Source organism: Dipodomys spectabilis, unplaced genomic scaffold, assembly GCF_019054845.1.
Source record: "Dipodomys spectabilis isolate Male_0828 unplaced genomic scaffold, ASM1905484v1 ptg000783l, whole genome shotgun sequence".
In the NCBI taxonomy this organism is placed as follows: domain Eukaryota; kingdom Metazoa; phylum Chordata; class Mammalia; order Rodentia; family Heteromyidae; genus Dipodomys; species Dipodomys spectabilis.
The window spans coordinates 6,354,920-6,366,428 of NW_024871460.1; positions in this window are offsets into that span (position 1 = coordinate 6,354,920).

Consider the following 11,509-nt stretch of genomic DNA (forward strand, 5'->3'; position numbering starts at 1 on the left):
ATCCGTGAACAAAATGTTTCTTTTCAATTTGGTTTACCACTGTAAATATTTCATGTTATTTCTGTACCATTGTAAATGGAATTATTTTCTTGAATTCTTTTTAGAATGACTCATTCTTATATATAGAATCTACTTATTTTTATGTATTTGTTGACACTACACCCTGCAACTCTATTGAATTTATTTACTGGTTCTAAAGTATTGTGTGTGTGTGTGTGTGTGTGTGTGTGTGTGTGTGTGTGTGTGTGTGTGTGTATGTCCATGTATGTGTAGTCTTTAGGGCTTTCCACATATTTAAAGATTTCATGAGCAAAACAGTTTAATTTCTTTCTGTGCAATTTTGATGTTTATTTTTTATCAACTGCTATAACCAGGAATTTTTTTAATTGAAAAGGTAATGAGCAGGGAAGTTACAGTTACATAAGTAAGCTAATGAGAACATTTGTTTTTAATCATTGTCACCCAATCTCTCATTATCTCCCACTTACCCCTCCCTAATCTCCTCCCCCTCACAGTTGTAAGGTTCTCACTAGACATAGTGTTTAGTGAGTATCATTGCTGCACTGGTCTATCCTTTGTCCTGCTGTTTCTGTGATTCTCTTTCCCTTCCACATATTGAACAGTCTTACATACAAAGCACATGGTACCAAAAACTAAGAGAAACTAGAAAAAAATTACATACAGGACATATTAATAACCACTTATTTCCATTTATTGGAGTTCATGTTGATATGCTTCATTACATAGGGTCCAAAGCACATGGGTTATTGGGATCCCCTGTTAAGAATATCATAGACATATTCTAGTTCTTACAAATAAGGGATATCATGCATTCTACTTTTCTTTGGGCATAGCTTACTTCACTTAGTATAATTTATTCCAAGTTTTTCCACTTCCTTACAAATGGGGTAATGTCATTCTTTCTGATGGAAGCATAAAACTCCATGTGTATATATTCCACATCTTCTTGATTCATTCATCTACTGAGGGGCGTCTGGGTTGGTTCCATATCTTAGCTATGGTAAATAATGCTGGAATGAACATAGTTGTGCTGGTAGCTTTAGTAGGAACTTGTTTGTGGTCCTCTGGGTAGATGCCCAGAAGTGGGGTTGCTGGATCATAGGAGGCTTCTACGTTTAGTCTTTTGAGGATCTTCATATTGCTTTCCAGAATGGCTGGACAAGTTCTCATTCCCACCAACAGGGTAGCAGTGTTCCCCTTTGGCCAGCCGTATCTGTTGTTATTAGATTTCTTGATTATAGCCATTCTAACTGAGGTAAGGTGGAATCTCAGTGTTGTTTTGATTTGTATTTCTTTCATAGCCAGAGATATTGAGCATTTCTTCATGTGTCCCTTGGCCATTTGTATTTCCTCTTCAGAGAAGGCTCTCTTAAAGTCTTTAGCCCACTTATTAATGGGGTGGTTGTTTCTTTGAGGATTTGTTTTGGGAGTGTTTAAATTTTTGAGCTCTAAGTATATTTTAGATATAAGGCTCTTGTCTGTTGTATGGCTAGTGAAGATTTTCTCCCAATCCGTGGGCTTTCTATGTATCTTGCTAGCAATGTCCTTTGCCATGCAGTTCCATGCAATCCCATTTATCCAGTCTTTCTTTGATTTTTTTTTGTGTTTCTGGAACTTTATTAAGAAAGTTTTGATCTCTAGTGTTTCTCCTATTTCTTCCTGCAATATTTTCAGGGTGTCTGCTTTTACCTTGAGCTCTTTGATCCATTTAGAATTGGTTCTTGTAACCAGGAATCTTAGCACAGTGTTGTATAGAAGTGACTATGCTTTCCCTAATCTTAGAAAAGTTTTCAGCTTTTCACTATTTGGTATAATGTTAACTGAAGATATGCCATTTTTGGCCTTTGTTGTGTCGGAGTCCATTTTTTACATACTTATTTTGCTTGCTTGCTGTGCTTTTTTTTTTTTTTGCCAGTCCTGGGGCTTGAAGTCTGGGCCTGGGTGTTGTCACTGAGTTTCTTTTGCTCAAGGCATGTGCTCTGCCATTTGAACCACAGTTCCATTTCTGGCTTTTTAAAGTAGTTTTTTAGTGATAAAAGTCTCATGGAGTTTCCTGCCAGGGCTGGCTTTAAACTGTGACCCTCAGATGTCAGCCTCCTGAGTAGCTAGGATGACAGGTATGAGCTATTGGCACTCAGCTGGTACATTTTTATTTTTTAATCATGGAAGGATGTTGAATCTTGTCAAATACCTCATAGCTATTGCAATGATCATAATATTGGTTCACAGTTTTTAAAAGTTCACAATTATAGATGTGTTTATGTTGAACCATTCATGCATTGTTTGAATAGATCCCTTTTGATCAATAAAAATTATCTTTTGAACTCAATTTGCTAGTATAATATTGAGTATTTACATTTATGCTTATCAGAGACAGTGACCTACTATTTTTTTCTCTTTTTTCTTGTAGTGTCTTTGGCACGATAATGATGGCTTCAAAATATGAATTTGAAAGAATTCCCTCCTTTTCAAGTTTTTGGACAGGTTTAAGGTTTGGTTAAGGACTGATTAGGAAGTGATGGTTTAAGAAGGCTTGAAGTGTTTGGAAGGTTTAAGAAGGTATATTTAAATGGCTGGTAGAATTAGGCAGTAAAGCCACTATGTCCTTGGCTTTTCTTTTTCTTTCTTGTCTTTTTTTTTTGGTTGTTCATGGGGCCTGAACTCTGGGCCTGGGCGTGTCCCTCAGCTCTTCCGCTCAAGGCTAGCACTCCACCAGTTGAGCCACAGCACCACTTCCGGCTTTTTCTGCTTATGTGGTGCTGAGGAATCAAATCCAGGGCCTCATGCATGCAAGGCAAGCACTCTACCACTGAGCCACCTTCCCAGCCCTGGCTTTTCTTCTTCTTACTGATTCAGAATCCTTCGTCACTCTTATTATGTTCAGATTTTCTATTTATTTATGATTCAGTATTGTTAGTCTGTATGTATCTATGAATTTATTAATTTCTTCCAGGTTTTAAAATTTTTTGGTATATATTTAATTTAGTCTCTTATGATCCTTCATAAATTTTGTGTAATGTCTCATCTTCTATTCATGGCTTATATATTTAAACTCTCTTTTTTTCTAAAGGTATTTTTGGTCAATTTTGTAGGGTTCTTACTGGGAGGATGAGGCTGGATGTACAGCTGGAGTTTGGACACCAAGGTCCCTAAGACACCACACAGAATGAGGAGAGATTGTTTTCCTGCTTTTGTCGCCTTGCCATGACATCTCTGTCCCCTCTGTTGAAAAGTCTAGTGTGTCACAAGCTGATCATGAATACTTAATAAAGTCTTCTAAAGTTGAGCAGTTATATCACAGTAAGGGCAAGGAAGGGTGGATTTGAAATTGAGAGCTAGTCAACTAATGCCTAGTACAAGAATGTCATGTGTAGATACACTGATAGATTGTTCCAGTTCATCTCTCAACTGACCAGCAGTTCAGCTATCATCTGGAGAAGGCTAGGAGTTAATGGAAAAAAGAAGTGACTATTTTGCTCATCATTTCCATGAATGCAGCTTGTGTGCCTACTCTACGTTCCTTATCAGCCTAGTTGTCTTTCTCCATTTATTGTGTCCAGTTGTAAAACTGAATGGACAATTCTCTAACACTCACTTTCAGCCACATTTGCTACTCATCTTCCTCTGTCTAATATTTTCCCTTCACGTTTGCATTATTGGCTTCTTCTCGGCATCTCCCTTGATAGGGAACCCATTTCTCCAATCATCTGAGACTGTTTGTGTTCAGAGCTTCTACATTCCCATCTTCAGCATCATTTATTTTTTTCCTGAGTTTCATGTACATACATCCAATTCCCCATTTGACATTTACACTTGCTTCCTCCAAAATTATTTATGTCCTAATTAAAGGCATGAACGTCCCTGGCAAATGTCTCCTTTTTCTTACTCTGGTGAATGCTCCCTTGTGTACTCAGTTGTCCAAACCAGAGATCTGGAAATTATTTTTTATACATTTGTCCTTCTCAGCTTTTTACTTCTAGTCTATTACCAAGTCAGGATTTGTTCTACCATCTAGCATCCTTTGAATCTCTCTCTTTTTTTCTATCTTTCCACTACCATTAGCCAAATAAAAAATATTTTCATTTCCTGCTTGCTCTACAACAAGTAATGTTCTGTATTGTGTTTTATATCCTCTACGGCTCTAGCTATAATCCCATTAGCAAATGGACTGTCAGTGTAATCTTTAAAAGTCACAAATATGAACACGTTTCACCTCTTTTAAAAGCCTTACAATAAATTTCATTACTCTTCTGGTTAATATTAGCATCTCTAACCTGTCCTAAATGGCCAGCAAGAGTTTCTGATGGTTTTGCTCATTCCTCACATTCCTTATTTATGGCTTTATACTAGCATCCTTTAGTCCTTTCCCACTTTTTACTTGCTCTGACATACTCTTGTATATCAGTTCAGTCATCTAGTCCAGAATAGTTCATTCTCTTTATTTACTTACAGAATAGCGTTTCTTCTTTATGAACTCATTTGCATTTTAATATATTATATTTTGTTTACTTTCTCTAATAGATTTGAAAGCTCCATGAAAGACACCATCCTTACTATATCTCTACTGTTAGGCCATGACTGTAGAAGAAAAGATAATAAAATGCTGGAATTTAAAAAGTTTATCATCAAATATGTAAGGCATGTGCCCATTCAAATAAAAATTCAATTTATCTGTCCAGTGGACAACAGGAATCCTATTTATATCAAGAAAGTTGGAAAGCACATCTTTGGTGAAATGAATGCTTATAGAGATAGGAATAAAATAAGGCTTTATTACAAAGAATAATCTTTTTTGTCTCAGCAAGTTGTTTCACTAAGCTTTACCCAAATTAGTTATGGCCTATGTAAAATAAATAAGTAACAAGTAAAAAAGACGGAAAGAGATCTGGGGTTGGGGAAAAAGGAAAAATCTTTTTTTTTTTTTGTCAGTACAGCAGCATTCCTCACACATACTTTGTTTTCTGTCCCATTACATCCTCTGAACTCAGTTTGGTGAGGAAGACATATTTTCTCTTGCATCTGGTATGCAGAGGAAAAAACAAGGAAAATGCTATTTTCCCCCCAAACTGGGGATTGAACTAAGACCCTGCTGCTAGTTAGGTAAGTCTACTTCTTGAGCCATGCCCCTGGTTCTTTTGTTTTTAATTGTTTTTTTTTTTTTTTCAGGTTAAGGTCTCATATTAACTTTGCCTAGGCCTTGAGTCATGATCATTCCTGTCTGCTTCTCAAGTATCTAGGATTACACGTATGTACCGCTATACCCTGGTAACATTTCTTGGCTTTTATGTTCCAGGTATATTTGTATGTTGGATATTTATCCATGATTCTATTTTAATATTCATAAGGACCTGAGAGTGGGGAAGTATTATGAATATTTTTTTTCAGTTGCTGATATTTCTATGTCAGGAAGGGAAAGCAAAGTTTGATTTCTCATTAGGTTGGGCTGAACATGGGTATAATAAATAAAGATCATGTTTACTCCAGAGTTACAGAAATAATGGCAACATTGTGGGATCAGGCTGAGCCAGGTGTTAGAGAACTGACCAAGGACAGGAGAAGTTAGCCTTGAATTTTAAGAAACCATAACTTTACTCCATATTACAATATTGAATTTGAAGGTAAATAAGACCCTGAAGATCTCCGTTAAATATGCAGAAATGGGTACAATCTCAGGTTTTGCCCCAAAGTGGCAAAGAGCTGTCAGGAATACCTAATTCATATTTTACAAACCTCTTTCTTGTGATTATATTAAGAAACTCAAGATAGCAAAAATATAATATCAAAGAGACCAGTTAAATATTAAGATCCTCTAGGTTAGGGATGGTGATGTCTCAGGGATATTAAAAATAGTTGGTAAGAAGGGGCCTTATTCCTAATGGATTTTGAAAGTGCCAGTGGATTGAGGGTTGTTTATCAGAGACAGAAAAGAGTAAAATGGAACTCCCATGGCAGTGGCTTTAACTACTAGAAAGATGGAATTACTAGTTATTACAGTGTTATATTCTGGGACAGGTTTTTGAATGTAGACACCACCAATATGACAGGATCTCCCATTCTGAATTGTAACTTTTAATTTTTTGTTTATCATACCCCTAGGCATTATGTATGTTGAAAGTATACCCTGGTCTTTACCATGATTCTTCTAGTGCCTGCAAAGGTATGTGTTCAACTAGAAAAACTAAATGACACTAATTAAATGATGCTAAAATTAAACAGACTAAGATATATAGATAAAAATAGATAATACACAGATAAAATAGGTATAGGAAAGGGCTGGGAAGGTGGCTCAGTGGTAGAGCGCTTGCCTTGCATGCACAAGGCCCTGGGTTCGATTCCTCAGCACCACATAAGCAAAAAGAAAAAAGCCAGAAGTGGCGCTATGGTTCAAGTGGTAGAGTACTAGCCCTGAGCTGAAGAGCTGAGGGACAGCGCCCAGGCCTAGAGTTCAGGCCCCACGACCGGACCCAAAAAAAAAATAGGTATAGGATAAAATAGTTCAATCCATACTTACCTAAAAAATTGAATAAAGATTAAATGATCATTGGTAACTCTCCCTTGGCTATAATATTAATTATCCAATGTAGAAGTAATTAGAGAAATAGGAAAAATATCACTAGACAAAAATGACCATAATATTTTGCAAAGCAGTGATACAAGTCAAGATAGAAAAAAGATAGGAATTTGCTATTTTTGAAACTCTTCTGTCCCAAATGATGTCAAAACATAAAGCTCAAAAACATGTACATTTTTAAACTGGAATATTGCATAAGATCTTTCTGTTTTGACATCTTTAAATACCTTCAGAAGCTTTCAGAATGTGTATATGAGTTTTCCCTTTACCTAGTTTTAATTTCTGATTGAACTGCACTCATCATTAAAAAAGTTATCTGTAAGTAGTTGTACACAGGAGGTGCAGTTCATAAATACAACACACCTTGATCAACAGTTTTCAACCATGCTGCCTCCAATCTTGATGTCCACCTACTCATTTTCCAGTTGCCTTCTAATTTATGTTCTTCAGAGAGACCCTGCTGATTTATTTACAATCAGTTTCCTGCTACATGGAGATACAAAGCCTGGCAAAATTCTCATCCATGATACAGCCAGATGCCTATAGGCGAAATCACCGACAACTTCAATGTTTATGAATCTTCAACCTTGTCTGAGAGGTTTTCTTAAATAATAAAGCTAAAATTTTAATCTCTACAATAAAGCTCCTAAGAACAAAACAAGCTTCGGCTGGTATTTGACCTTTTATATGGCAGCCTTCAGCAAGGAACGGAAAGCATTTTATGGTGATGAATTGTGGTAATTAGGTTTGGCACTTGGGGCAAATACTGCAGGGCTTATGTTTTTATGAAGGGATAAAATACTGATCCCTGAACTTGAGTAATTCATCCAACACTTACAATAAACTGGCAACAGAAAAGGTGGTGGAGTCTGTCTTCTGACCTCTATGTCCCTGCCTTTATTAAGAGTTCAAACTACTCTCTCTCTCTCTCATATACATACATACACATATATACATATATATAAAATTTGTTTTTATTAACATGTTTATAGTCTAGAGGTGAATGATTTTGAAAAGTCAGAGGAAAGAAGTCTTGGCCCTCTCCAGCCTCCCATATATTTGAATGAGATGTGCAGATAGTTCATGCTGGTTACTCTCTCTGAGCAGCTCAGTTTTTCTGGTCAGAAAGTGGTTTACAAATTCATGTTTGCAGCCTGCTCGTCTCTTTCCTCAAGGACACAGCCTGTTTTTCTTTTCTCTTCCTCAACGAAGTGCATGGTATTAGAAACACTACTTCAAAGGCAATACTTGGATCAGGCTACACTAAAAATGTCCCTAGTCAACCTGTCATAAATTTCAGTACAGTCAATACTTTTAAATGCTAAAGATAAGAAATGTGGCAATGGAAAAATAATCAGCAAATGTTATTCCCTAAGGAGGACTCTCGCTTTCTCCTCACCCTTAGCCAGGCTTAACCCAAGGAATCCTTTCTATCTTCAAAATGTTGACAGTGGGAGTGAGCCAATAGGTACTAGCTCTAGTTAGAAGATGTCCATTTCTAGCTTATGTATCTGGGTAGGTCTACCTTTGTTATTTTCACATCCATTGGCCATGCTGAATTCTTCGAAGAGCTTCATTTACCAAGAATTCTGCTCTTGTTTTGTTTTTGTCAGATTGGCAACATTATAATCTAATGATTCCAAAGAAAATTTTATTATTTTTACATGCAAATTTCATATTTCTCCCTATGAGAGCAAACTGTATAGGAATGAAGTCTCTAAGATGATCACGGAAGAAATAAGTTCTTAAATCCTGACCAAACAAACTGAGATTGCACAAAAATCAACTAGAAATCTTGCTAAATATGTCAATTCATTGGTGCCAAGAGTTGGTATTTCAACTTAGTGATTCAAATGTGACAGCCTGGTTAGGAAGTGTTTATCATAAAAGCTATAAAGAATGTATTATAGTGGTTGTTTATAACGTTGGAGACTATTTATTTCTGTTTCCACTCATCTTGATTCAATATATGTTTATTAAATCACTTTCTAAATTCCTGATATATGCTAGGAATAGAGCTCTGTGATAGGTGTTACATGACTATGAATTATTGTGGGCTAGGTGTTCATGAGCACAGCAATACAGAATCATGACCCAAAGGGAAATCTAATCAGAGAGAATGATATATAAAAAATATAGGTAATCATGATATAGACCATTAAAACAATGCTAGTCAGGTTCCTGTGGCTCATGATTAGAAGCATGAGCCACAGGAACCTGACTAGCATCTAATCCTAGCTGCTCTGGAGGCTGAGATCTGAGGATTACAGCTCAAAGCTAGCCTGAGTAGTAAAGTTTGTGAGACTCTTATCACCAATTAACCACTAAAATGCTGGAAGTGGGGCTGTGGCTCACATGGTAGAATGCTAACCTTGAGAAAAAAAGCTCAGGGACAGAGCCTAGGCTCTGCTCTGCTTGCTCTCTCTCCCTCCCCCTCTCTGTCTCTGTCTCTCTGTCTGTCTCTGCCTCTCTTTCTGTCTCTGCCTCTCTCTCTGTCTCTCTGTCTCTCTGTCTCTCTCTTTATCTGTCTCTCTCTCTCTTTCACACACACACACACACACACACACACACACTGTGGGTATTGTGCTTGGTGAAGCAGATATGATAACAGCACTGAATCCATCCTTGGGAAATTGAAGATTTCTCAGTGGATAAAATCTCTAATATGGGATCTGAAGTAACAGAATTGCCTAGATGAAGAAAATCTGGTAAAGATGGATGAGTTAATTAGAAATATTTTAGCTGTATTTTTTGTCTGTTTTTTTTGGTACTGGGGATTGAACCCAGGACATTGCATTTGCTTTCCCACATTGCAGCCTGAGTAATACATTTTTTAAAGTGTAATTGATTCAGGGGAGATATGTGGTGATGCAGTATTACAAGAGTACAGAAAGAATTGAGTAGGAAGGGTGAAGTTGTTAAGAACAGGCCTGAATGTGTGCATAATAGGGTGGTTCACATGTCTCTACTTGTCAGCTGTAGTCCAGGTCTCTTCTATACAGCTTAGTGGCTTCCCTTTTCATTCTCCAAAACCGAGATGTTATGCTTGGATAATGTATCATATACTCAGCCATTTAAAGCTAATGCTCAGGAGTTTGTCTTCCTGACTAGAGGAAGACGTATTGTCTATGAAAGAATCCAGCAAGAGGATGGAGTGATGCAGTACACGGGATAGAGGGTTGAGGGCCAAAATTAGCCAACAGGTCATGCCACGGCAAATTAAAGCTTTCCTTTGAGTTTTAAGTTCACAGTAAAATGAAGCAGAAGGTAGAGAGATTCATTTCAGGAGTTTTGTTGTTGTTGACTCTTTTAGGTTTTTTAAAAAGAAAAGATGAGGGTGCTATGAACAAGGCGTTTTTTCCTTTTCCAATGTGTATACTTTCACTTCTTTATTTCATTATTCATGCATAGTGAGAAGTGACACTCTTTCTCTATTCCTGGTCATAGTGGGGAAGCTTCTATTTCTCAGTGACTTCCTCCTCCTCTTCTTCCTCCATCCCCTCCTTCTTTTCTTCCCTTTTCCCAGTTTTGATGGCATGGGAATTTGAACTCAGAGCGTTATGCTTGTTAGGCAAGTATTTGATCACTTTAGCCATGCCTTCATCCTATAATATTGCAATTATTAATGGAAATTAATAGAAGCTAAACCAATAAAGCATAGCTTTCTTCCCAAACCCCACCTAGTGTAGCTAATAGTCGAGCACATTAAGCTTCCCTTTGTAAAAATAATATTTAAAATAAAAAAATCTTGGTGAGAAAGGAAGAAAAAGGATCATGCTTGTTCAGTTGCATATGTTATTTCTTCACTCTCTTATTTATTACATAGGTACCTAGTTGCTATGACAAACAGTAAGTATTTATGGAACAAGTACTGTTTAGGTTACTGTTCAATATTCTGGAGATAACATCAGTGAACGAAAAAGAAAATTATCTTTCTCCTTGTACTAAAGAGGGATCATAGACAAAAAAGCAAGTAAGATATGTGTGCATATTATAAACAATTCTGAAGGAAGTTAGCAAGGTGATATGCGAAAGAAAGAGTAACAGGATATAAACTCCACAGATTGTATTAGCAATAAATGTCACTCTGAGATTATCGTGTAGACCATCGTGTAGAAGAGTCATCAATATAGAACTTTCTAGGCAGAGGGCATGGCTTGTGCAAAGACATTGAAATATGGAAGCATTCAAGCTCAAACTACAGAAAAGGTTATGGTATACTTCAAGAGGAGTTAGGACAAGGAGAATAGCATAGGTAAAATCAAAGATGCAGCAGAAACAAGAACAGAAAAAAGCCGGCAGATGATTTGGAAATGGAATACAAGAAGCAAGGTTTCCTTTCACCTTATTGAAGGAAAATGATGACGGACTCAGTCACTGCTGATGTCTTACTAATCCTTGTGCATTTCTCTGAAACCTCCAGCCATTTGATAACCTGTGGTTTGCCTTCAAACAACTCAGACAAGTTCCCTAATTGGAGCCCAGGGAAGGCATTTTGCCTTTGCTAATCAGGTAATTATTTAACAATGTGGACTACTTTAGTTTAGGGAAAAAAACATGTTAAATATTATCTACTTTCTCATGGGATTTTTAAAAATCAAATCTTTCTCTTTGGTTTATAAACTCGAGTGGGTTTGAAGACAAACAATCTGGCTGGTTCTGGTTCATTTACATTTAATTCATTTCCATGTCATTCTTTCACAGTGGTTTGAAGTTTAAGAAACCTCTTGAGATTGACTTAGAAAAAAAACCCACAACTAATTAACATTAAAAGGCCCTTTCAACTTTTTCTTCTCAAGAACAGGAAATTATGATTTCATAAACACAAATAAATGAAAACGTCCAATTCTACAGTTCAGTTTGAAGATAAAAATTTATGATGCTTGTGTAAATTTTAAATGAGCCAAATAGATTCAC